General features: G+C 38.9%; 1 protein-coding gene across 2 annotated transcripts in view; it reads right to left on the bottom strand.

The window, feature by feature from the left end:
* Positions 1–2,315, bottom strand: part of Lipk (lipase, family member K) — a 31,861-nt gene extending 29,546 nt beyond the window's left edge. The window contains exons 1-3 of one of the 2 annotated variants that reach the window (XM_063287436.1): positions 2,221–2,308; positions 1,943–2,024; positions 306–360 (exon numbers count right to left, since the gene is read on the bottom strand). The gene's annotated coding sequence lies outside the window, so the exon portion shown is untranslated. Of the gene's footprint in view, positions 1–305; positions 361–1,942; positions 2,025–2,220 lie in introns of both variants that reach the window. The other variant, NM_001106374.1, reaches the window with a different exon arrangement.
* Between the last annotated feature and the right edge of the window lie 20,519 nt (positions 2,316–22,834).

Below are 22,834 nucleotides of genomic sequence, written 5' to 3'. Positions count from 1 at the left end.
CTACCCTGTGCCCCCACCACTATCCATGCTGGGAGGCTCACAGGATGTCCCAAAGAGGAGAACCATGGGGCAAAATTACAGGCATAGGGCCCTCTATATCTGATGAAGAATAACTGATGTTAAAGCCAGTACGTAGTAAGTTCACGGCATTTACCAGATGGGAGTCTGTTTGCGTGTGCCACTCTTTTTCTTACCAAACTGTTATCACGTACTCTGAGCTGCAAAACCATCTGAGACACTCTGAAAAATAAAACAACTCTCAGAGTTGACTTTGGGAAAAGAGAAGACTTCAGTATAATACTTACTATTTCCCAGTGGTAATTGCTCTGCAAATCAGTTTCCGCTTCTTCAACAGAAAAGCTGGAAGAAGATGTTCTTGACTAGTTAGCAGGCATATCATCATCTTTCTGTCTTCTTCTCTCTCTCCCTCCCTGTCCCTCTTTTTTGTCTTTCTCTATAACCCAGGCTGGTCTCAAACTCACCACTAAACCCAGCATAAAAGTACTTTTCTTGATGCATTGCTATGCGATTAATAACACAGCTTGAGACAGAGTTCTAGAAAGTAAATGGCTACCTCTGAGCATAGCTTTGCACCACTTATGTACGTTCTGAAAGTGGAAAAGAGTGATGAAGAGTTTTATTGAGAAAAGTGGCAGGTCTAAAACTTCTATTAAAATTTCATCCTATTAAATACTGAGATGTTTTCAGTAGAAGATATGAGGTACCTAATTACTGCAATGATTTAATTTTAAATTACTGTACAATGTACTATAATATCTACCCGTAGCTGCTATTTAAAATTATAATAAAGGTGTTATGTCATCCTAAAACTAGACTAAACTTGAAAATTTACAGATTAAATAACAAAAGCAAATTTTAAGAAGCTCTTGCAAATATTAACAAAATTTTATTATTTTAAATGTCAAAGGCAAATAAAAAGGTAAGATTTTCAAAAAGATTAGAGTAATCACTCTAAATGATGATAATTTTATTTGGCTATTGAATATAATGGTCTTTCTTCTTTCATCAATTTAATCATAGATTGTATATTTCTTAATGACTTTATTAGTTTGAGTTACTTTAAAAGTAAAATGCAGTTTAAAATAATTGGATGTCAATGTAAAAACATATTTACTTTAAACCAAAGACCTCTGAAATTCTCCATGTATGTGCATGAACATGTGTGGGTACATATGTGCCTGAGACTGTGTGTGTGTGTGTGCATGCACACGCACATGTGTATGTGGGTGTACTTGAACATATGTGTATATGAGTGCATACATATCCATGCGTGTATGTATGTGCAGGTGTGTGCACCTGAGCTTGTGAATTTGTGACTGTGTATGTAACTCTGTGTGTGTGTGTGTGTGTGTGTGTATCCTCTATTTCTTATAAATTGGAGTCCACGAAGTCTAGCACTTTGACCCTGCAATAACTCACTTCAGTATTTTCTGATAGTATTCATATGTTTATTTTAAAATTTTTGGCATCAGTACAAATGTTTGAGTTTTCCAGATGTTTATGTGCCACTTATTAGAATGCAAGGGGACTATTAGTCTGTTTTATATTCTGTTCTTATCCCCAAAGGGTCTGTAAGTGCAAGTCTCAGTAGAGTGTAACACCTCTCAATGGCAGGTATCATGATCTTTTTCACACTCCCCAGCCAGTAAGACTATTGCAAGAAACTGAAAAGACTGCTGTACCCTTCATAAATGACAGGAGAACATTCACAATTTTTACAAAAATGAGACAAGCAGACCTTCACCCATCAGTGGGACCCACATTCCCCTGTAGATGATTCCAGTAATATTCATGCTCAAAGCCATTGAAATTGGCAATACAGAATTTTTAAATACAAAACAGGCAATATTACTTAAACACCATTTTCTAATCTCTACATGTACAACTCTGAAGAAAACACCACTAAAATAGTTACTAATACCTTTCTCTGAGGAGAGTTGCTGGGTCTCCTCTCTCCTTCTGAAGTAGTTCTCTCTCTCCTCTCTCTTCACATCTGGTTTTTCCTTTCAGGAATTAATGACTTCTATTAGCACACACGGAAATGGGTTACCCTGCTATGTTTTCATAGTCATCTTCTATATCTCGCTTAATCTGAAAGACTCAAACACATTATTCCTCACCCACACAAATTTACGTCCCTCTAAGACCTCCCATTTCTCACTGACATACCATCACCCAGTCCCTTCAAACACCTATTACCAGATCTCAGCTCTTCTGAGTGTCAGTCTTCAAGTTGTGAGAGAGCAACAGATTGATTCCAGCTCCCTCCGCAGTTTCCTATCAGTGAAACATGTTCTGCTCTGAACAATTCGGAAGATGTTGCAATCAGAAATTTTCCAAGCAGAGGCAGGTTAATTATGGCTTCAACTATGACGGATACTGCCGGGACAATCTTGCTGGGTGAGTTCTAAGTGATGCACTAGAACGAAGATGGTGCTCTTGCCAAGCCAGAACTTAAGTGCTGGGCCTCAAGGAAGAAGTGGGCAGGCAGTCTCTCAGCAGAATGCACACTCCTCATCCTGAAAATACTTTTCACTCAAGAAAGGCTACTGTGCTTTTAGCCATATAAATATCTCCATCACAGGCCTAATCCTCCTGGCCTTCTGTTTGCAGAACTTCTAAAACTATAAGCTTCCCAAGTATTTTGTTTTTCCTACCTTGAGTATTAGAAGTGTCAAGAAATGCAGACAATATGGTGTCCAAGGTTTGTTTGTGTTTTTTTTACCACCCCTTCAAGAGATAGTGCATGATTCAAGATCTTTAGCAAGCTGCAATTTGCCTCTTCCTTGACCCATATACTACTTGTGTGTCTGTACTAGGCAGAGTCTTGGTGCTATAGATCCCATTAGGAGTTTTTGTGCTGTGTAGATTTTTATTTTCAGCAGAAAATATTTTGAAAAGTTACAATTATACAGGTCTAGGTGGGTTGAAAAAAATGTGTGTGTGTGTATGTGGTATATGTGTATTTGTGTGTTTGTGTGTCTATATCTATGTATCTATACTTATATCTATATCATCTATCTATCTATCTATCTATCTATCTATCTATCTATCTATCTATCTATCCATCCATCTATCATCATCATCATCATCATCATCATCATCAATTTTACATTCTTGAAAGTCTTGATGTGCTCGCAGAGGCCAGAGGGGGTGGGTAGAGCTTCTGGAACTAGAGATACAGTGGTTGGCAGCCTCATGTTTTGAGAATAAGGGAGTAAACCCTGGTCCTCTGCAAGAGCAGTACACACTCTTAACCCCTGAACCACCTCTCCAGCCCCCCCTCCCAGTTATGTATTGTTTATATGAATCTTGTATGTAGACATGTCTGAACTATGATAAAAATTTACAAGCTCAATTAGGAGATTCCTCCTGAATTTCAAATCTCTGGAAATGAAGTAAGTGGAAAGAGCTCCTATTTTAGCAACTGAGCAGTACCCGTCCCCACAGTCACCTGCAGTGATGGAGTTTGTTAGTAGCTAACATCTAACTCACTCCAGGAGATACAGAGTTTCTTAGGCAAAGTAAGTGAAAGAATAAGGAGAGTGTTCTATAGTTGGTCTTGAACTCTATTGCCAATGGTTGTCTTCATCACATACCTTGAAAACACATACACTGTAGCCAGCAGCACCTTTATATCAACAGAGCAATGCTTCTGCAAAAGGGTTCTTTGCTGTCTGTTTTTTTTTCTCTTAGTTTAATCTTAACTTTTGTTCCTAAACCCAAATTGTACTTAATATCTTGAAATATGAACACTTTCCTGAAATGTATGAAGCATGTCTACTTTTTATGTCATTTGACAAATGTGACCTTGTGGCCAACTCTTCTTACTCAAATAGGACTTGGCTTTGTTGTTCCTGGAGCTCCTTGGTGAGAATTATTTAAAACTTCTCAATGGTAACAGGGGAGTTTCCTCAACCCCCACCCCTTTTAAAAAATATTCTTTAATTTTTTTAACAGTTGTGTCATTATCCCCCTCTTTGTCTGCCCTCTGACTGTTCCTCAGCCCATACTTCCTCCCCAGGCTCCCAGAGGATGTCCCACCCTTCAACCCCCACCCTACCAGACTGCCCCATTCCCTGGGACCTCAAGTCTCTCAACGGTTAGGTGCATCTTCTCTCACTGAGACCAGACCAGACAGTCCGCTGCTGTATGTGTGTCAGGGCCCTCATCTCAGCTGGTGTATGCTGCCTGATGGGTGGCTCAGTGTCTGAGAGATCTCGGGGGCCCAGGTTTGTTGAGACTGCTGGTCTTCCTACAGGGTCACCCCCCTTCTCAGTTTCTTCCAGCTTTTCCCTAATTCGACCACAGGTGTCCCTGGCTTCTGCCCATTGGTTGAGTGTTTTGCATCTGACTCTTTCAGCTGCTTGTTGGGCCTCTAGGAGGGCAGCTATGCTAGGCTCCTGTCTGTAAGCACGCCATAGCATCAATAATATTGCCAGGCCTTGGAACCTCCCCTTGAGCTGGATCCCAATTTGGGCCAGTCACTGGACCTCCTTTCCCTCAGGCTCTTCTCCATTTTTGTCTCTGCTGTTCTGTTAGGCAGGAACATTTCTTGGTCAGTGTTTCTGACTGTGGGATGGTAACACCAACCCTCCACTTGATGCACTGTCTTTCTACTGGAGGTGGATGCTACAAGTTCCTGCTCCCCAATGTTGCACATTTCATCTAAGGGCACTCCCTTTGAATCTTGAGAGTATGTGGCCTTTGGTACATTCTAGAGGGTTCTCCCCACCTCCTACTTCCCAAACTTGCCTGTTTCCATTCTTTCTGCTGGCCCTCAGGGCTTCAGTCCTCTCACCCCCGTCCCACGCCTGAACATATTTCCTGAACAATACCTGAACATGTTTCCTTTTTCCTTCCCCTCTCCTATCCAGGTTCCTCCTCCCTCTGCCCCTCCCCCCACAATTGCTTTCTTCTCCCAACCAAGTGGGACTGGGCCATCCTCACTTGGACCTTTTGGTTTGTTAACCTTCTTGAGTTCTGTAGATTGTATCCTGGATATTCTGTACTTTTTGGCTAATGTCCACTTATTAATGAGTCCATATCATGCATGTCCTTTTGGATCTGAGTTTCCTCACTCAGGATGATGTTTTCCTAGTTCCATCCATTTGCCTCCAAAACTTATGATATCCTCGTTCTTCATAGCTGAGTAGTATTCCACTGTGTAAATGAACCATGTTAAGTTTTTCTAAATACAGCACCATAGCCCCATCCCTGAGAACACAGGGAGTTTCAACATGCTCACAAGGCTTGTAACGTAGTCACTTCTCAAGGAATTATACATTTTGAACTTTTCCAGTATTTTGTCCTCTGGTCATTTCATTCTATGCAATTACACACCATGATTAACATCATTAGTGAATTCTGTTAGAATTTCTTCATGATACAAATTCAGACACAAGATGGGTTCACCATAGATCACATAGATGCTAACTTCAACTGTCTTCTGCCATATTGTTGTAGAATATGCAGTTTGCTTCCATCAACGTGCCAAGAGAACCCATTTTTGTGTGTGCAGAAATACCTGTGATATGCAAATATCCCTCACAATTTGTCTTTTTTTTCCTAATCATTTCATTTATCATTTACTTCATTGAACAGTCATCTCTGTTTTCATGTTTCCCTTTTATACTAAATGAAATTGGAGGGTCTATATTTAATTTAATTCTCCTCCATTCCTTAACATACTAGAGGGATAGATGTTTTCTCAAGGGTCTTAAGGATCACTTAGGCATTTGACTAGAGCAACGGAAAGTTAGCAGAACAAGCTCTACTTTGCTTATACTGCTAAGACAGTGTGGTCAGAGTCATTATTCAACTGCTTGTGCTCAGGGTGTTGAGATGTATTAAAAGATCTGAACCCCCAGTTCACTGGTATTGTTGGGGGGGGGTGGGTGGTAATGGGGGGAGGGTGGGGAGGGGAACACCCACATAGAAGGGAAGGGGAAGGGGTTAAGGGGATGCTGGTCTGGAAACAGGGAAAGGGATAACATTTGAAATGAAAATAAGAAATACCCAATTTAATAAAGACGGATTAAAAAAAGAAAAGAGAGAAAAAAAAAACAAGATACATATCCTTTAGAATGGCTTACATCTAGGTCCCTTGTTTTACACACACACACACACACACACACACACACACACACACACACAGAGAGAGAGAGAGAGAGAGAGAGAGAGAGAGAGAGAGAGAGAGAGAGAGACTTACAATGTATCTATAGTTATGAGTCAGAAATTTGATGCTTGATGAACTATCCTGGTTTGATTAATTGGCTTAGTGTACCCTCCCATGAAGTGTATATTTCTGAGTTGTAGGAGAGATCTCTGTGTTGAATACCTTTTGAAAATGCAGGTGCACGGATGTATCTGTTGTTTTAAAGATGTTCTGCTGAAGATTGTGGTTGAGAAGGAAGCAAAATTCATAACTAACTTAGCTTATTCCCTGTGTTAATAAATGTAACATCTCATCTATGGGGATTTTCTTAGACTAGTCTTTTTTTTTTTCTCCATCTTTATTAACTTGGGTATTTCTTATTTACATTTCAATTGTTATTCCCTTTCCGGTTTCCAGGCCAACATCCCCCTAAACCCTACCCCTCCCCTTATATATGGGTGTTCTTCTGCCAATCCTCCCCCTATTACCACCCTCCCCCCAACAATCTAGTTCACTGGGGGTTCAGTCTTGGCAGGACCCAGGGCTTCCCCTTCCACTGGTGCTCTTACTAGGATACTCATTGCTACCTATGGGGTCAGAGTCCAGGGTCAGTCCATGTATAGTCTTTAGGTAGTGGCTTAGTCCCTGGAAGCTCTGGTTGCTTGGCATTGTTGTACTTTTGGGGTCTCGAGCCCCTTCAAGCTCTTCCAGTTCTTTCTCTGATTCCTTCAATAGGGGACCTATTCTCAGTTCAGTGGTTTGCTGCTGGCATTCGCCTCTATATTTGCTGTATTCTGGCTGTGTCTCTCAGGAGAGATCTATATCTGGTTCCTGTCAGCCTGCACTTCTTTGCGTCATCCATCTTATCTAGTTTGGTGGCTGTATATGTATGGGCCACATGTGGGGCAGGCTCTGAATGGGTGTTCCTTCTGCCTCTGTTCTAAACTTTGCCTCCCTATTCCCTCTCAAGGGTATTCTTTTTCCCCTTTTAAAGAAGGAGTGAAGCATTCGCATTTTGGTCATCTTTCTTAAATATGTGATATTTTATTGATTTCAAGGTGTTTATGTTTATAAAATATTTCATTATGTATTGCATGACTAGAAAAGAAAAATCAATTCCATTTTTAAGATATCACCAATTATTATATAAAGGACTTGGAGTATGAAGTCATAAGTATATTTTTAATGTGTAATTTTAAGTCAGTAAAATACAGTGTTACAATGGTAGGACAATAAATCTAATTATATGAGAGTGTTTTATGATTCAGATTCATATGTTGGCTAAACACTCCCATGCTTTAGATTTTATGCAGTGAAGACACCTAATGTTCTCGACTTAAGGATTATAATTCTTTAGGTTTCTAAGGGCTTTAAGAAACCACAACTGTTAAGAAGATGATACTGAGACAGACAACCCATTATCTCTAATTGTCACCTGATCTAAATGTGAAGATAATAACGTAGAGACAAACCAACGTACTGGGAAATTAATTTTTTGTAAAGACATAATTTTAAGACAAAATTCAGAGGGTAGTTCAAGACGTTGCAGCAGCAGTGATATAGTGTTATGATAGAACAGCAGTCCTGGGAAAGATGCCATAAAAGTGCTTTCTTAAACTATGTAATTTGACACCACTTTTATGAAGAAATTTTGACTTGTCCCGCATATGTAAGTAAATAAAAAAAAGGTACCTAAATCAAACGCTATTGCTAAACCACTGGTTTATTCTATGGATCCCTTGTTCCTTCCTACATAAATAACCAAACCTTAATGGTATCTTTGATTCTTCAGGATATAGTATCTTCAACATTATTCATAATTGATAAATACTTTCTTTTACAGTTGTCAGTGCTGACAGCACTGCTTCATATAAATGCAATGTACATGTTGACAGAAGTATATTTAGTGTAACTTTAGAAGTCATTGAAAAATTTGTCGTAATTCTAAAATTTATTATATGAATTTAAATTAGATCTCATATCAGTAACTAAAGATCAAATTTTTAAATAGTCAGGCATTCTAATACAACACAAGCCAAAGATACATTTTGTAGATATTTATATGCTGAAGACTGAGAGTAGGAAAATGATTTTTTTCTCTGATTAAACCAGTATTGTAAGAGGGGAAAGCTTTGCACGTATATTAAAACCACAGTAGTTCACAGTGTACAGTGGTCTCAGGATCGGAGCTAAGGTGGTTCAAAGTGCATTCATTGGTGGCTCATGGTTAGCAGCACGCACAGTATGGAATGCACATGTGCATTCAGAACCAAAGCTGCAGTGAGAGTCTGCAGTGCAGCATGGGTCAGCACCACCAGAAGACCTTTCATCAGTCACATGCTTGATTTGGAATTTATTTTAACTCACTTCATGCTTAGTTTTGCATCAAAAGGTTTCATGACCCTCAGAGTCTGAGACTTCCTTTGCCATATAAAGGTTGTTTTGGACCCACAGGAACAATACACTCATAAACAAAAGTGTTTCAAATAAATTTGACTTTGTTTTCAGAGATCCTTTGGGAATATTATCTGTCTAGATGCTTCTTGATAATAGAAAACTTTATTGTGAAATATAAACATGGAAAGAACACATGAATATATTTGAGAAAGACATAAAAGGCAGTAAAAGAATATGAATAAAATATGAGAATCTAATTATACTTAAAGGAGGTTCAGATTTTAGTTATATCAAGTCTCATGGCTATTAAAGAGTATAAAAATAATTATTTTTCAAAATGTGTATCCATATGTATGTATGAATGAATGTTTTTATGTATATGGGCATGCATGTTCAAAGATGAGCATGTGGAGGTCAGAAAACAAAGGAACTTGATTCTCTCTCCCACCATGTTGGTCCTTGGATATAGATGTTATATGTGTTACACATACACACATGTATACATATACATATACAGATATACACATATACAGGTATACAGGTATACACATATACACATAAACACACACACACACACACACATATATATATATATGTGATATATATATCCTCCAACCTCCTCTATCAGTGGAGGAGCTGGATAATAATAACAGAGCATGTCTTGAAAAGGACATCATGCTCCCAGTTGCAATGACTGTCCTCTTTTTCAAATGACCATTCTGTGACTGGAAAAGTCAAGCTACCCATTCATGGGATGGTAAGAACTGTGTTTAGCTTTTTCTACAGTGGGCTATCTTCTCTAACAGTAAAGGTGGTGGTGCGTGCAATGTGCTGAGAGCAGCACTTGATGTAATTAATTAATACTCCTTTCTCTCTATATGGAGTCAATATTACATATTTAGCTACAGTCAGAAAAGATAACTTTAGAAATTTACAAGAATTGGGAAAGATGTCACTTTGGGGAGCCTGTGTCCTTAAGCTTCCATTTCTCTGCTCTTCTGGGTCTGCTCCATTTGCTGGTGTGTGTGTGTGTGTGTGTGTGTGTGTGTGTGTGTGTGTGTGTGTGTGTATCTGTATAAGAGGGGCAGGGTATTGTTACTGGTAGCCACAATCTCTTACTATTCCCCCATGGAACGTGGTGAGACTGGTTATCAAAACAAAAACAGGGGGTTGGGGATTTAGCTCAGCGGTAGAGCACTTGCCTAGCAAGCGCAAGGCCCTGGGTTTGGTCCCCAGAACAAAACAAAAAACCCAAAAACCCAGTCGTACTGCTTTTCCTCTCCACCAGCACCATCTCTACCCAACACCCTTCTCTTCCTCCTCACTCATTGCCTAAATCCTTTATTTACAAATTAATTTTTAGATATTATTTTTATTTTCTCTCTATATACGCTGTCTTGCCTCCTTCATGTCTGTATGTTTAACAGAAGGTGTTAGCATCCTTGGAGCAATTTTCGTTATCCACCATATCAATGCTTGGAGCAGAATTAGGCTCTTGGGAAGAGCAACAAGTGCTCTCAACTGCTGAGGCAGCTCTCCAGTTCAGCCTTTTTAAACCTTAGTGTCTGGGTCTTCCCTTCCTTCCTTCCTTCAGGAATTACCCAGTGCCACGGTTGATAAGGAAGTTTGAACTGGTTTTGGTTTTGTTGGACTTATCAACCCTGGGACTACAGCAGAGTATGTTTCCTATAGTTTTCTGGAACAGTCCAAATTAGACTCCATAAACATCACAGGTCAGTGTCTGATGACCTAAATAGATAGAGGAAAACTGATGTAGCCATCAGATCATCAGATAGGCCAGGGTATCTCAGAGCAGTTTGTGGTTCAACAAGGATCTTGTTGGAGTGCAGTCTCATGGGCTTCACTCCAGACACACTGAGTCAGAGGCTCTGAACTTGGGTTTGTTTGTTTGTTTGTTTGTTTGATCAAGATCTCTAGGTTATAGCATAAGCTGAGGTTGGTTCTAATCTAGAGCAGCATTTTCATATGAATTATGTTGTAAGCTCTAAATACACATCTTAGATGTTAACACTTAGAGACAACCCCTTATTATCCGCCTGCCCCACTGGCTTTATGAAAATGAGAAAGAGCACCTCTCTTCAGCAAAGGCTACTTATACCATCTCTAAGCAGCAGACCACGCCAGATCACCACTCTCTGCCTCCCCCAGTCTTGTGTAACGAGGTACCTGCATATCTTCATCCAGTGTGACACTTGGTTGTGATGACAGAGAAGGCTATGGAGGTGAAGAGAACATGAAATTTGAAATTTTTCTTACAATCAGATTGTAAGATTAGTCCTGACCCAACATCCTTCTTCGGCAGCAACTGCATTTTCAATGTAGAAGGGTGAGTCATACTTAACGTAAATGACGAATTCTAGTGCACATTATACTTCAGTTTTAGCTTAGCTTAGTCCATTAAGTATCTGTTCTTATCCGAATCTGACTGACCAAGGACCACGTTCAGAATTTTGCATCCCTGTTCCTCAGACTTTCACTCTACTTTTTTTTTTATTAACTTGAGTATTTCTTATATACATTTCGAATGTTATTCCCTTTCCCGGTTTCCGGGCAAACATCCCCCTAATCCCTCCCCTTCCCTTCTTTATGGGTGTTCCCCTCCCCATCCTCCCCCCATTGCCGCCCTCCCCCCAACAATCACGTTCACTGGGGGTTCAGTCTTAGCAGGACCCAGGGCTTCCCCTTCCACTGGCGCTCTTACTAGGATATTCATTGCTACCTATGAGGTCAGAGTCCAGGGTCAGTCCATGTATAGTCTTTAGGTAGTGGCTTAGTCCCTGGAAGCTCTGGTTGCTTGGCATTGTTGTACATATGGGGTCTCGAGCCCCTTCAAGCTCTTCCAGTTCTTTCTCTGATTCCTTCAACGGGGGTCATTTCTCAGTTCAGTGGTTTGCTGCTGGCATTCGCCTCTGTATTTGCTGTATTCTGGCTGTGTCTCTCAGGAGCGATCTACATCCGGCTCCTGTCTGCCTGCACTTCTTTGCTTCATCCATCTTGTCTAATTGGATGGCTGTATATGTATGGGCCACATGTGGGGCAGGCTCTGAATGGGTGTTCCTTCTGTGTCTGTTTTAATCTTTGCCTCTCTATTCCCTGCCAAGAGTTTTCTTGTTCCCCTTTTAAAGAAGGAGTGAAGCATTCACATTTCGATTATCCGTCTTGAGTTTCATTTGTTCTATGCATCTAGGGTAATTCAAGCATTTGGGCTAATAGCCACTTATCAATGTTCACTCTACTTTTTAACCCATGTATTAGGTCCTCTGTTGGCTAGTAAGTAGAGGCAATTTTCTTTTCCCTGTTAAAATAAAATACTTCAGTTTAATTTTAGGAAATAGCTCCATGTCAAAGGAAAACATTTAGAAGATATAAAAGAAAAACAAATAATATTTGGAACTCATCAAATCGAATTAATTTTTTAACTTTGGCGCTATTTTACATTGTTTCATCTCATCTTGAGGGAATTCATCTTGACATGGGAATTCATCTGCAAGGGTTGGGAGGGATTCTCTCCTGGAGTCTGTGTCTGAGCTCATTTTGAGAAGACTTTGAAAAGCTCACAGGTGATTTTGAAACTCATCTTTGAATAGTCACAGCTTTACCAGGAATAATAAAAAAGGGAAGCTACATATGGAAAACTGCACATTACTTACAGGTATAGATGACAATATGAATAAGTAAGGACAGTTAACATTTTGAGTATAAATAACCTGGAAAATTGTTCAGTTTTTGAAGATTATTGGAAAGGTTTAATGAGACTTAGTCAAAATTCTGTTGATTTTTTTTTTAAACAGTGAAAATGTAATTTTTATCAAGGATAAAAAAGTGACCTATAGAGAGCCAATTACTGACACTATTAATGATATTTTGCTATGCTTGCAGGCAGGGACCTAGCATAACTGTCCTCTGAGAGGCTTCATCCAGCCGCTGAGGGAAACTGATGCACAGATCTACAGTCAAACAACAGGCAGACTTTGAGGAGTCTTATGAAACAGTGGAAAAAAGGATTCAGGGAGCTGGAGGACTCAAAGACACAACAAGAAGACCTACAGTGTCAACTAACCAGGACCCATTAGGGCTCACAAAGACTGAATATCAAGCAAAGAGCACCCATGGGACAGACCTAGGCCCCCTACACATGCGTAACAGCTGTGCAGCTTGGTCTTCATTCGGTCTCCTTACAAGTGGAGGGGAGCAGTGATTCTGACTCTTTTGCCTCCGTTTGAACCCCTTTCCCTTAGCTGGGCTGCCTTGTCTGGCTTCAGTGTGAGAGGATGCCCATTTGCCTAGTCCTGCTCTTTCTTGATGTGCCAGAGTGGGTTTGTCCTCTGGATAAACAGTACAAGAATCTTCTTCATTGAGCCCTCAAAGTTTTAGCTGTGCCACCAGGACTCTAAAATTCTTTGAATTATCAAATTTCCCTTCAGTGTAGCAGTGAGAGCTATGCTTCTGTGTCAGTGACCTCCCTGCTCTTGAGGACATCAGTCATTATGGATGAAAATGCCTTTCTGACTCAATCACGCTTCTATTCATGGGATACAATAAAGATCCCAGAAAGAGCTTTTAATTGTTAGGAGTGGTGTCAATGAGAACAAATCCTGACAAAGGCAACAGAGTAATCAAACAAGTCTAGGAAGATTTACTTCACTGTACACTAATTACTCTTGAAGGCATACCGTGATATTTGATAGGAGGGTAGGAATTGAGGAAATGATAATGCCTTCCTTGAAGGCCAAAGTTATTAGTGGTAAAATCCTATCCTAGCACAATTTATGAAGATTTTTCAAAAGAAAGGTAAACTCAGTTCTACTTTAGTAATTTAGTCCCCTGTAATCCATGTAATAGCCTCGTTTGTTGACACTGACCAGGGGAGATGCTGTGACAAACTAGTGCAGGCATTCTAGCTCTCATCTATGCAGTTGAGTCAACTCTTATGGGGTTGATGGGAGGAGGAAATGGGGCATGGCATGTTATTGGGGATTTAGTACTTACACAGGTACATTGAATACATTCTTCATGATTACATATAAACCGTCTTCCTGATAGGCTTAACTATTAGCATTTGATCTTCAGGTATTGATGTGATTTTAGAAGGTCATGGAGACTTTGTGAGGTGGGAACTGGCTGGCAAAGGAAGGAGGGTGGGAACAGGTCCAGAGTCAAGTCTCATCTTTGACCTTTTCTGTCCTCCTCTGGCTTCTGTCCTCACAGAGATGACAAAGCTTCCTTGCCGCACCCTCCCACTGCAGTGATGTTCTACTCAGGTGCATGGGGCCAAGTGGCTGTGGACTGAAACATTTGAAACATGGGCAGAATTAATCTTTCCTTTAAAACATATTTTAGATACAATAATGTAAAAGTAATTGATCCAAAGCCATTTTGAGAAAAATCTCTTGAGTTGAAAATATAGGCATAAACTTAATAGAATAGATGCTCTTGGAGTAGAGGAATTGCTAAGAGAGAAAATGAGATCCCTCTGAAGTATTCTCAAGGACAGATTACACTCTCCAAATTGAGGGAGAAAGTCAGTCAGTAAGAGCCAGGAAAAGAATACAAACAAGAATATAGTCTTAAGATACTCATAAACCAGTGTGGTATAAGGTTGTGTTATGTCCTGATTCCGAAAAACAAAAACAAAACAACAACAAAACAAAAAACTAATGCAAAAAGCACACTTAGACAACAATTAGAGAGATTTGAGGTTGATTGGTCAAATTAAAGAATTGTTTTATACCTTGTTTTAATGTTCATATCACTACTGGGATTGCTTTTGAAATACCTGTATTTTATCTATATAAAGAATTATTCCTGGGTGAAACAATTTGTGTCTGGAGATTTTCTTTAAGGTAATTTGTTGCTAGTTTAGGTGAGATGTAAACAAAGCAAAGGCGATCATGTATTAATTATTTGGGGCATAAGACAAATATTTAGGGCTCATACTGATTTCTAGATGTCATGTGTTTGAAAATCACAGTAGAAACTCACAACGCAAATAATTATTAAAATGATTATTAAGTAATTGCATTACATTTAGGGCATAATTTGTGATGTGTAAATCAATTAAAAAGTATTTGCTACCTAACTCTATTCTCTAAGAGAATCTACCACATTGACAAAAGCAATTTGTCCACAGGCCAGAAAACAGTAATTTACTGAGTTATTCAAAATTCAGCTTTGTAGACACATAATGGAGTACTTCAAGTTGAATAAAAGTGTTCATGTGTGTTTGTATCTAGCAGAGAGGAAATCTAAGCAAAATAGGATCCATGAATTCATAGATTCTTTACACAACCAGAAGCAAAAACAGCAATGTAAACATTTCATATGGCTGAGACTGGTTGCAAAGAAAGGAAATATACTGAGGTATACTGTAATATGAGATATGCATTTGCACTAAAGCTTTGATTTAGTCTAAGGGCAGAACACTAAATAAACTGGAATTCAGGATCAGGTAAAATTGAATTCAAATCCTGATTCTACTGCTAATTCATTTTTAAAATCTTAGCAAAATGTTCAATTTTGTAGTATTTTTTGGGTACTATTAACCCATACGCCAAACTCTTCGCAGAGACCTAGATTTTATTAAATCCCATATGGTCTTCTCAGAGTTAATTGATTTGTGTTTTTTTTACTTATTCAATATTTTCATCATAACAATATTTTAAAATACAGTGATTTTATTAGTATATATTAGTTGTAGAAAATAATAAGGTTAATTGTGATATATTTATTTTATTTTATATGTATGTGTGTTTCACTTGCCTGCATGTGTCTTGCATCATATGTGCAGTACCCATGAAAGCCAGAAGACAGCATCAGACCTCCCAGAACTGGAGTTACAGAGTTTATTGACAGCTATGTGGGTGCTGGGATTGTCCTTTGGGTCTCTATAAGAGCAACAAGTACTCATAACTGATGAAAAGCCTTTTGAGACCATCGTCACAATATTTTTGCACATATGTATATTAATTTAATCATACTCATCCCTAATTGTCCTAATTACCCTATCTTATTTTTCGAGGACCCACAGATCATTTATAACTATCACTGAACCTCCATATTCATATATCTGTAGTTTCTCTTGTTATTGCTGCCTACTCTTTTTCCATTATAACATAATAATATACCTGAAATTGTGTTGACTGTTTTTGTACTTATTAATACTTATCTTAAACCCTGTGATTGATTCATGACCAAAAATGCACAGAGGCCACCGCAGTTTTGCTACAAGGGGACCAGACTATATCTTGAGTTAGAAAAACTCGCGGATCCTATCTACATGATGGTAGTCTTGTAAGTGTTTTTGTTTGTTTTCTGTTGTTGTTGCTGTTGTTGTTGTCAACTTGACGCAAGCTAGAGTCATCTGGGAAGTGGAATGCCACTCGAGGAATTGCCTCCATAATATTTGTCTATAGCCAAGCCAATGGGTCATTTTTTTCTTCATTAATAATTGGTGTGTGTAAGCCCAGCCCACTGTGGGCAGTGTCATCCATAGACAGGTTTTCCTGGTTTATACTAATATGGTAACCGAGCAAGCCATGGGGAGCAAGACAGTAGGCAGCATTCCTCTTTGCCCCTGATTCTCTTTCTGCCTCCAGGTTCCTGCCTTGACTTCATTCATCATATGTTGTGATTGAGATTTATAAGGTATAATAACCCTTTCCTTCCCAGTTTGCTTTTGGTCATGGTCTTTTGCACAGCAATAGAATCCTGAATAAAATAAAACTGTAGGAAAGAAAAAAATGCAAAAGTTACAGGGTCATGGAGGCTTATACAAAGGTTCCAGAAAGCTGTGAATCCAGACAGTATATACCCATTATAGCTCATTCAAAGAAGGCCCATAAGGCCATAGTATCAAGACGGAGGCTAAGTTAGACGTAAGCTCCAGGATGGTGGAGATGCATGGATCTTCTGTCTACTGTCAGAAGCCATCTAGGGAAAGCTAAAGGTTAGCAGGTGATTTTTCGGAGATGGTCTATGGTGGACTAGGATGAATGAGTGTTGGAGAAAAGAGACAAGGGTCTTTGTTGCAGGACTGATTCTTGCTATTGATATGCCCTTGCTGTCATTATTAAATTGATATAACAAGCCCTGGGCAGATTAGCCCATCCTACTGGGTAGATTTTCTGCAGATTGGCAAAGATATAGTGTCTTATGGTGATGCTATATAGACAAATAGACATTTTCTTAATTCTTAATGATGATTCTATAAGAACTTCTAAATTTATACTAGTTATTATTGAGGTCTTTGTAAAAAGGGGTATAATCAGGGCCCTCTGTAATATGAAAACTGCAATTAGGAATCCTTCCAGTCTTTATGTGTCACAAGTTAATTTAGGTAAGATAGCAAGCAGGCATGATACAGATTTACAACTTAAAAAGCTAGGCCATAAATCCATTGATGAAATATTGTAAAAGGAAACAAATGATTTATTGTAGGTGCAAGGACAGAAGATAAAATATTGAGTAGGTTTATGTACACAAAGCTTCAATACTAATGAGACAGATTTGCTTTTTGACATACCCTGCTAACTTGGACCTAAGAATTATAGTTTTAGACTCTCAATGAACCCGTGGAACTCGTGGCAGAAAATGAATGTTTACTTAATGGAAACACATGCAAACACCTTAGTTGTTACTTCTTGTTCAATGTATGATTTGAATTTATATTTGAACTTGTTGTGAACTCTTAAAAAAAGGATGCTTAGAATACCATGTGATCATGTTCTTTTGGTATCGGGTCACATACACAATCTATTATAGTCGAATATAGTTTCTTTCTCTTTCCACTCTGTGTAGGTTGGTTTTTGTCCGGGACTTGTTTATTGTAGACACCAGGCTGTACTCACTCAGTTACTTCCTTTGTGTACTGAAATCCTTTTCTGACCCGAATGACCTCTGTGTCCTGTGGATCCAGGCAGATTCCTACTCGCTCCAAAAACACCTGCTCTTCCAGTCTCACACCCACACGCACCCATTGTCCAAGCTGAGAGGTATGGCCAGAGTACACAAGAGTGGGGGAAGCAGAGAACTGAGTTCTACATTAGAGGTACAGAGCTGAGGAAACAGACTTCTTCCCCTCCCAGGCTTGGATCTCTCCAACACCACACAACAGCAAACTATCGAGTGGATTCCATAAGTTTTAATAAGAAGGTTAAGATATGGGGTCAATCAGAGTAACTGCACCCCTGCAGAGAAAAATCACAACCACTAAATCCACCTTGCCCTCTAGTGGTGAAATGCATACAGGGTTGTTTCTGAGACATTTTTCCTGCCTTAAATAGTCTTGAAATCATACACATTCAAGTAATGTTATATGGACTGAGCTGGTATTCATAAATATATGTATACAAGTATATTATATTCTAATATATAATAGGTGTGTATGTGTGTGTGTGTTTGTGTGTGTGTGTGTTTGTGTAAAACAACGATTAAAAAAAGAGGCCATGAATTTGAGAGCGAGCAAGGAAGAGTTACAAAGGAAAATGATTGAAGAGACAAAAAAGAAGGCAGAAAACAATCTTATTACATTTCAACAAAAAAAAATTAAGAAGTAGGTCCTTGTTGGAGAAGAAAAGGGTTGGGAAAGGGAAAATGCTATTTTAAGTAACTGTTTTTGTCACAGTGTTATTATTTATGTCTACCCACTTATGGAGCTAACTTACTCTGTAAAGTTAAATGTTGATTCTTAGAATCAAAATTCTGTTAGACTTTCAGTTATGCCGATATAACCACAAGGCATTTATTAAATATTTAGCAATGTCTTGGCACATACTCGTTATTATGACTTGGGGTGTGTGAGTGCTATTAGCATCTAGTAGGTAGAATAAACTGTTAATAATACTCAGGGAATGCACACAATTATGAATAAAGATCATAAACATATGTGTAGGTCTTGCTTGGATTTTATTTCAAGCAGTTCAATATTGATAAAATGAGTTGACATTTGAGCTCTGACTGGATTTGCAGCTTTAAGGGGGGTTTGGCAGAATAATGGTATCATTTTGTGGAAAAGAGACAATATCATTTGAAAAAACCTATCCTGAGGCTGGAGTCACTGGTAGAACAGGATTGACTGAGAGAACTAAAATAATAAAGAAAATCATCAAAGTGTACTAAATCTGAATAGATTTAAACTTTTGCACACTTAGGGGAACAAAAGAGGTACAAAGTTGACTCCAAAGTCGTGTCCCCACGTACCTAGAAACACTTTATTTGTTTGAATTATGTTGGCTCAGAGACTGAGGTATGTTGGCTTGGCACAGATGAGCTTTACGTGACGAGATGTTGTCTAGGGCATGGGTAAAAGAATCCTATGTGAATAATCCCTCAAACACTGCCATGTGTGTCCACAATTCAGAGTAGCCAATGAGAGACTGAAGCTGGGCTGTTGAGGAAGCAACTCCAGCACCATTACCTGTCTTCAGAGAACAAGGACAAGTGTCCATATCTGCAGACATAGACTAAAAGGCAGCTAGAGGAGAAAATGACACAGGCTCTAAGGATGCTTTTCTCTGGTAGGTGTAGATGACATAGTTTGTCCCTCACTGATTGGACCACCCAATATCTGTCACTAGCTATTCACCAAGAGCCTCCTGCCACTTTCATGGTGGGGCCCTACGATTTTCACTGAAATTTTAAAGGCTTCTATGTGACCCTCTCTGACAAGTATCTTCCTTAACAAAGAAGAAGGGGGAAGCATACTGAACGCAAGAAAGCGTCACTATTCCTAGCCAGAGATGTGGGACATGGTAAGGCAATAAAATTTAACATTTTGGCGAAATGTGTTCTGTCTTTTGTTCATTATGCTGTCAACAAATAAGGCTTGCTTACTGTAGGATGATGTCATTATGCAGAAAGGCAGGCCCAAGATGAGGCCTTATCAATGATAGGCTTTATCATTGGATGAGAAGGAAGAGTAGACAGGAAGAAAAAGTCTAGGAAGGAGAGAGGAAGAGGAGGAGTGAGAGAAATCAAGATGGAGACAAAGGAGCGGGATGATCCAGATCTAGGTGGACTAGGTCAATTTTATCTTGTCTAAGTGGGCAGTTTAAATCTTTATTAATTGGCAGTGAATTTATTGTTGGGTGTATTATGGGTTGAGTATTTAACATATAAATCTAGTTGCTAAATTACAAGTTTCAGGAACTTTGATTTTACCCACCAAGGGGACACTGTGTGAAATCGGCTGGCAGAGAAGCAGCTCCCACAGACCATGTGGGAGCCAGTTTCACCGCTTTTTTAATCCTACCACAACAGGTGGAGAACCAGTGTGTTAGGCAAGAGACCACTAGAAAGTTAAGATTATTGGCCTAAGAGTTAGAAAGAAAGATTTATTTTCTAAGTAGGAGGGGGCCAACGCCATGTTGAGTCACATGATGTCTCAAGCTCAGGAACCTTAAACAAAAGAAACACAGAAGCATCCTAGGTTTGCAGGCTGTAGGTCCCCTGCTGTGATACGAGTTAGAGATTAGAAGCTGCTTGCTTCTTTAAAAAATGGTTGGATAATAATTTAATTTAGCTTTGGTTTAATTGCTTTAAATATAGTAGAAAGTTAATGCTCTAATAAGTCTTACAGGATACTCATATTCTTTCTACATGGGCTCCACAGGAATTTTGGGCTAAAATCCTGGTTTGACAAGTTGCCTGCTTCTTAATGACAGGTATGAATAGAAATGTTACTAAATTTGTTTTTATAGTTAAAAGGAGAGAGTACAGAATTTATCTGAATCATGTGGAGATTTTCACCCATGTTTTAGAACTTAAATAGGGGAAAATTGTCACTGACTCCAAGTAGAGAGTGGTGATATTTGCAAGTTAATAAGGTCATTAAAAATAGAAGTCTATACAGCAGGCAGAGTGAATACAGACATATATTATGGGAGTTATTAATAAATAAAAGTTTGACACTCCAGGTAGAGAGCTTGACAGATTGATATATTTTGGGCTAAAGTCCTGGTTTGATAAGTTATTTACTTCTTATTGGTATTGGAATTGATAGAAGGTGTTTAATTTGTTTTATGAATTACTCCACTAAAGGATATATGGCTTGATGATGCCAGCTAGCGAGGGTTTGTGGTTATTTTTGATATTTACCACAACAGGAAACACAGGTTCTCTTAACATGGGCTCTATGCGAATTTTTGGGTTAGTTTCCTGCTATGACAGATTAGAAAAGTCTAAACAGGCTACTACACTATTATTTAGCTTACTTCTTTTAAAAAATTGTTTTAATTTTCATACTGGGTGTGATTTTGAGTCTTGTTATATCATTCCTCTGGGAGAAAGTACAAGATACAAGTTTTTCTGGTTATAGACTAAAGAACATGATATTTGGGGAGAAAGGTTTTGTCTTTGTGTTTTTTAAGAGGGGCTATTAGGCTCCTGGACAGCTTCCAGAGTTATATAGATCAGATTTGATGAACGGAGACCACCTGAAGAACTAAATTCAAGAGACTCAAACAAAAAGATATCTTGATTCTAAACTTTTGTCTTGAGAATTATATTTTGCAGAATGGACCTGCTTGCATTCCTGATCTCAAGGACATTCAGCTGGGTCAGCCAAGGCAGACACATCAGGCTACAACATTTGTTTAATTTTTCCCTAACACCCCCCAGAGGTTAGCTCAATGCCCACGTACAGCTTGAAGAAGCCATTGAAGAGTCATCGCCCCAATTCTCTGGACTTTAGAGGGCTAAAGGTGGTTATCCTAAGGTTGTTTTATGAGGAATTTAGAAATGGTCATAACTTAACAAGGAGGAATTAGCTAGATTGATTTGTACAGCCATAATCTCATTTGGTAACTAAGCTAAAGTCATATCTATATTTTGGTATGGAACTTACTTGTTACAAAAAAATTTAAAAGTACAAGGCTTAGACCCAGTCCCGTAACTATGATTATAAACTGTTTTTAGACGATTAGCAATGCAAGTTAGGAGCCAGATAAGAAACTCATGGTTCTGAGTAATTAAAAGGGTACTTTTGAGATAGATCAATTAGAAATGATCAAGAGTAGTCGAGGCCTAACAGTTCAGAAATGCTTTGCATAGATAGTCTTCAAAGGCGTCAGAAATCTACAGAATATGATGTTTATGTACATTTCCTTATTAAAGATAATTTGACTAGAGACCTGTATGCTCCTGACAGGACCCCTTCTTGGATTCTAAGAAGAAACTGAGCATCTATGGAGTTGCTCCAATTGTGGCAAGACAGCCACTGGGCAAGAATTGCTTCAATTCATCTACAAGTACTGCCCAGAAAGGGACACATGCAGACTAGGTGGGTGATAATCTTTGCTGAGCCAGAATTTTCAGCCCTTCAAAATTCTGCATTACGAAGGTCTGTCAGATGACCTTGGGCCAGAAGCTGAAGACTGATGCTCTAACATTTTGAGGAATGAGGGACTGTACAGGTGACCAGCGGTCTCTATAAATTGGCTAAGTTTTAGAAGTTATGCTTTGTGCTTCTCAACATTTTAGTTAATACTAGTCATCCTCAGATTTCTGATGGAGTTGAGGACTAATTTAGTCTCATAGTCTACCCCAGCTAATTAACTTTGAGAAAATATAGTCATCTAGATGATTTTTAATGGTAATAGTTGTGCATAGCTTATATGTGATGAAAAAAAGTTTGTTTTTTTTTTTACTAAACAGAAAGTGTGATGTAAGATGATGTCATTATGCAGCAAGGCACGTCCAGGATAAGGCGAAGCCAATCATTAGATGAGAAGGAAGAGTAGGCGGGGTTGGAAAAGTCTAGAAAGGAGAGAGGAGGAGTGAGAGAAATCGAGATGGAGACAATGGAGCAGGATGATCCAGATCCAGGTAGACTAGGTCAATGTCATCTTGTCTAGGTGGGTGGTTTAAATCTTTATTAACTGGCAGTGAATTTATTGTGTGGATGTATTGTGGATTGAGTATTTAACATATGAATCTAATTGCTAAATTACAAGTTTCGGGAACTTGGATTTTACCCACCAAGAGGACAGTGTGTGAAAGCAACTGGTGGAGAAACAGCTGGAGCTCCGTGCTGAGTGAGAACGAGCAGGAGCTGGTTCCGCTGCTTTTTTAATCCTACTGCAGCAGCTTATTTCATATTTCATGCATTTAACCCTACTATTAAAATAGAAATCAAATTGTTAGTTACTTAGAACAAGAAGTCATACCCACGTTGAGAATGTGTTCATCAAACTCCCTAATTGGGATGTGTTTTTGGAAGTTTTTTTTTTAAGTTTTAGGCTT

This window comes from Rattus norvegicus, chromosome 1 (genome assembly GCF_036323735.1).
Source record: "Rattus norvegicus strain BN/NHsdMcwi chromosome 1, GRCr8, whole genome shotgun sequence".
In the NCBI taxonomy this organism is placed as follows: domain Eukaryota; kingdom Metazoa; phylum Chordata; class Mammalia; order Rodentia; family Muridae; genus Rattus; species Rattus norvegicus.
This window is presented reverse-complemented; position numbering and strand designations above follow the sequence as displayed.